This window comes from Sinocyclocheilus rhinocerous, unplaced genomic scaffold (genome assembly GCF_001515625.1).
Source record: "Sinocyclocheilus rhinocerous isolate Xijiao unplaced genomic scaffold, SAMN03320098_v1.1 scaffold910, whole genome shotgun sequence".
NCBI lineage: Eukaryota > Metazoa > Chordata > Actinopteri > Cypriniformes > Cyprinidae > Sinocyclocheilus > Sinocyclocheilus rhinocerous.
The window spans coordinates 329,482-334,582 of NW_015667266.1; the positions used below are offsets into that span (position 1 = coordinate 329,482).

General features: G+C 26.9%; 1 pseudogene; it reads left to right on the plus strand.

Moving 5' to 3' along the window:
• LOC107733387 (26S proteasome non-ATPase regulatory subunit 2-like) overlaps positions 1-5,101 on the plus strand; it is a 13,618-nt pseudogene that overhangs the window by 7,173 nt on the left and 1,344 nt on the right.

The window sequence follows — 5,101 nt, forward strand, 5'->3', positions numbered from 1 at the left end:
ATAGTATTTTAGTATATATATATATATATATATATATATATATATATATAAAATAGTAATATATTTGTCAATTTCTTTACGTTAAGGCAAACTTATATACATATTTATGAAGTATGTATTATATATTATCTTTATTATATAATATACTTTTATTTTGGTGGGTTGTATGAGTTTGCGTTTATATTAAAATTAGAAATCTTACAAATTAATAATATATATTAAAATCGCAATATTTCAGTGTGAAATTAAAAAATATATTTTATTTTTTATATTTATATATATATTTTTTTATTTTACAACAGTAAAATTATAATACAAACATTTATGGCTGTCTTAATTTCTCCATTTAAAATGTGAATTTATGTGATGAATTTTTCAGCATTACTATAAACTAATAATTTTTAAAATATATTATCGTTGTTTTTATTATGATTATTATGATTAAAGAAAATATAAGTATTACTATTGTAGTATTTCACTGTAAAATAATAAAATGACTATTTAAGAAATATAATATAATAATAATAATAAAAAAATGTAATAAGTTTTTATTTTACCGTTTAGTATTGTAAAATGATATCTAATATTTATGGCTGTCTTAATTTATTAAAGCATTTTAAAGCTTTTAAGATTTTACAATCACTTATATGTGACCCTGGAGCACAAAACCAGACTTAAGGGTCAATTTTTAGAAATTGAGATGTATGCATGATCTGAAAGCTGAATAAATAAGCTTTCCATTGATGTATGGTTTGTTAGGATCGGACAATATTTGAAAATCTGGAATCTGAGGGTGCAAAAAAATCTAAATATTGAGAAAATCATCTTTAAAGTTGTTCAAATGAAGTTCTTAGCAATGCATATTACTAATCAAAAATTACGTTTTGATATATTTACAGTAGGACATTTACTAAATATCTCTGATCTTTACTTTACTATGGAACTTGATCTTTACTTAATATCCTAATGATTTTTGGCATAAAAGAAAAATGTATAATTTTGACCCATACAATGTATTGTTGGCTATTGCTACAAATATACCCCAGCGACTTAAGACTGCTTTTGTGCTCCAGGGTCACATATATATTTTGAATACAGGTAAAGGTGAGACGATTGAGACAACTCTAGCAGCTCTTCAAGTCGTTCCCGAACCCTTCCGTAGCTTCAGCAACACGCTGGTGGACGTCTGCGCATACGCAGGTGAGTCGCGTGTCTCTCAGCTCACACAGTTAATATAAAACACACTCGTAACCGTCTGTGCGTATGTGTCTCAGGCTCCGGTAACGTGCTGAAGGTACAGCAGCTGCTGCATATCTGCAGCGAACACTACGACAACAAGGACAAAGACGACGATAAAGACAAGAAAGACAAAAAAGACAAAGATTTATAATATATTTAAGTACATTAATTGTTTTTAATATTAAATGTTTATTATAATTTATTATAGTAATACGTTACATTTATTTATTTCTATTTTTTAAAATACATTTATTTATTAATGAATATAAATATCATGTAATTGTAGATATTAAATATGAAATGTAATAATTATTATAATAATGTAGTAAATTTATAATAAATGCAATTATATAATAAATGTTTATATGAATTATTAGTAAATTATATTATAGTAATTTATTAAATGTATGTATTTATATTTTATTGAAATTCATTCATTAACAAATATAAATATTATAAAATTTTATGTTTTTAAATATTAAATGTAATATTTATTACTACGTTTAATATATGTAATTATATAATAAATAAATGCATCCACAGGAACCAGCATGAGATTGAACTCTTCGTGCTGTTTATTTTGCTAAAACTGTCTCTTGTGCATTCAGCTGCGTTACGGCGAGCCCACGTTAAGGAGGGCGGTGCCGTTAGCGCTCGCTCTGATCTCCGTCTCGAACCCGAGGCTGAACATCCTGGACACGCTCAGCAAGTTCTCCCACGACGCCGACCCCGAGGTGGCCCACAACGCCATCTTCGCCATGGGCATGGTGGGCAGCGGTCAGTGTCCTGCCAATCCATCACATCATGCAGTGCCTCGACCAATCAGAGCGGGCTGCTGAGGATGCGGTTGTCATGGTTACTGTGTTGCTCTCTTCCGCAGGCACTAATAACGCGCGTCTGGCGGCGATGCTCAGGCAGCTGGCGCAGTATCACGCCAAAGACCCCAACAACCTGTTCATGGTCCGACTCGCACAGGTGAGGCTTCACGTCTCTCAGCAACACTTCAGGTCATGTGACTCGCTCTCGTTTTTGTTTGTTGCTGCTGTTGTTTCGACTGTTAATGAGCGCTGGGATCTGAGACACATTAACACGCACAGCTCTAAACGCCAGTAAAAATTTATTGACTTTACTAAGGTTCTATCTGAGATTTTTGATGAGGTTTCTTTTGTAAGCTGTGTATATTTTGGGCCTTTTTTTAGAAAACAAAAATGGTTTCTATCTACAGAAGTCTATGAAATGCAAAAACTTTGAAGCTCATAGAACAATGCAGATAGAACCTTATAATTCCAAGGCGGCGATATGTATATCACCTATATATTCACCTAAAAATCAGAAGGAAAAAATAAGATATTGTATTTTGTATGAAGAAAACTGAATGATTCTCAATGCTGTATTGTTTTTAAATCAGCATAAATTAAAGACAATAAACAAAAATAACACGGGTATAATTTTACATTTTAAATGTAATTATTCTAATCATTTATTAAATTTATAAAATGTAATATTTATTTCATTTATTTACATTTGTTTATGAATAAATATAAACATTAATTGATTTAAATATGAGTAGTACAATTTTATATATTAAATGTATAATTTATTATAATAATTTCTATTGAATTTAATACGTAATTTAGAATTATAAAACACATTTCTATACATAATAAATAAGTGTACTGTATTTTTTCTTTTTTAATCAGTATAACTTAAAGACAGTAAACAATAAATGCTGTCAGTGTGTTTAAATCCCAGTGTTGTTTTTTGTATTATCAATATTTTTAATTACTTTTTTTTTTTACTCCATTTATTTTAATTTTAGTTTAAGCTTTAGTCATTTGATGTGCTTTTGCCGTTTTTGTTTTTCCCAAATATGTCTATTTAGCTTTATTTTAATTTCAGTTTACTCGTTTTTGTGCTTATTTTGGTTAGTTGCCAAGGCAACATTTCTTCTTTTTGTGTTTTTAAGTTTTTTATTTCAGCTTTATTTAAAATTTAAAAATTATTCATAGTGTTAGTTAATGATAACAACTATGATAGATATTTCATAATATAAAAATTAGAGTTTATTTCTTATTAGTTCTACAATTTAAGATTTATAAAAATATATAAAATCGTTATAAAGTATATATTATAAATAAGTGAAAGTTATAGTGTTATTTTAGTATTAATATACTATTATAATATTTATTAAAATTTGGAGAAATTATATACATAAAAATATATTCAAATAGGTTATATTAACAATTATATAAGTATGATATAAATATTGTTATTTTTTTTGTTTTCATTTTAATTGTAGAAATTGTGCTTTTGCCATTTAAAAAAAAAATAAATTTAGCTTTATTTTTATTTCAGTTTTAGTCATTTTAGTACTTATTTCAGTTAGTTGTCAAGGCAAGTTTTTTTTCATCCAATGTTTGTATTTTATTTCAGCTTTTTTCAGCTAATGAAACCGATTCTTAATAGTTTGTTTTAGTTAACAATAACTGATAAATTCTTCATATTATAATATAAAATATAATAATTATAATTAAAATATGAAAACTGTTTATTACAGTGTTTTTATTGGCGTTTTATTTTAAGAGTTTTTCCTTTTTTTTTTGTGCTGAAATATAACACTGGCGTGTTCTTGACAGGTTGTTATTCAAAAATAAGTTAAAATACAGCATATTTACATAGCAAATGCATAGCAGTTTTAACAGTTAAAATAATATCAGCAATGCTATATATATATATATATATATAATTTTTTTTTTTTAGTGCAACAAACTAGTTTTGTTTTGCCACAGCATACAACGAAATATAATAGTGCAAGTAATTTTAACAATTAAATGCAAAATAAAATGCATAAAATATAATATTTATTCAAAATATATTTAATTTTTTTCCTTTTGAATTTAATTTTTTGTGCATGACAAAAACTGTAGCTTTGTATTTTCACAGAATACAATAATAAATTATTCAAAACTAAGTCACAGTAATAGAGAAAATAGTTTTAGCAATTAAAGTATCAGCAGTGCAAAATAAATGCACATAATATATATTTCTACAAAATATATTTTTAATTTATTTTTAATGTGAAAAAATGTGTCACAGTATGCGATGAGAAACTGTTCAAAAATAACTGTAAAAATAATAGTGCCAAGAAGAAACCAATCCGATGTATATTTGACATTCAAGGCTTAATACTATAGAAAACCACTAAAGGTTTTTCAGTTAAGAGTGTTTTCAGCTTGTTTATTTTCATATAAAAACACGGCATGCAGTTGCATCAAACAATTATATTATTAAAAAAAAAAGTATTATATAAAATAATATTGCAAACATTTTTATTAATTAAAATAAAATCAGTAGTGCAAACTAAAATGCACAAAATATAATATTTATGCAAAATATGTTTTCTTTTTAATAAAAAAAAAATACAAATAGAACAAAGTAAAATCAGCAGCCCAAAATTAAGTTTAAAAAAATGTTTAAAGCTGTTTAAAGGCACAATATGGAAGATTTTTTTTATTAAAATATCCAAAAACCACTAGAACAGTGTTATATATTGTGTACTTGTGTACTTACATTATCCCAAATGTTTGGAAGCGTCAAAAAATAATTCAAATTTCGAATATTCGGCGAATTTAAAATAAAAATCCACATCCGAATGCAAAAACGTTGCATTCGAATTTTAGGTGTGCGTCAGGCAGTGATGCACGAAATGCGACGGCGATGTAAATGTCGTTGCATTTTAATGTTTTTGTTAGCCTATCCAGTTGAAGCCACTAGATGCGGCACTGCTGCGTTGTTCATTAAATATATAGCGGAAAAAGAGAACATCAATGCGGAGAAGATCTTGTTTACATCAAAACCGAAA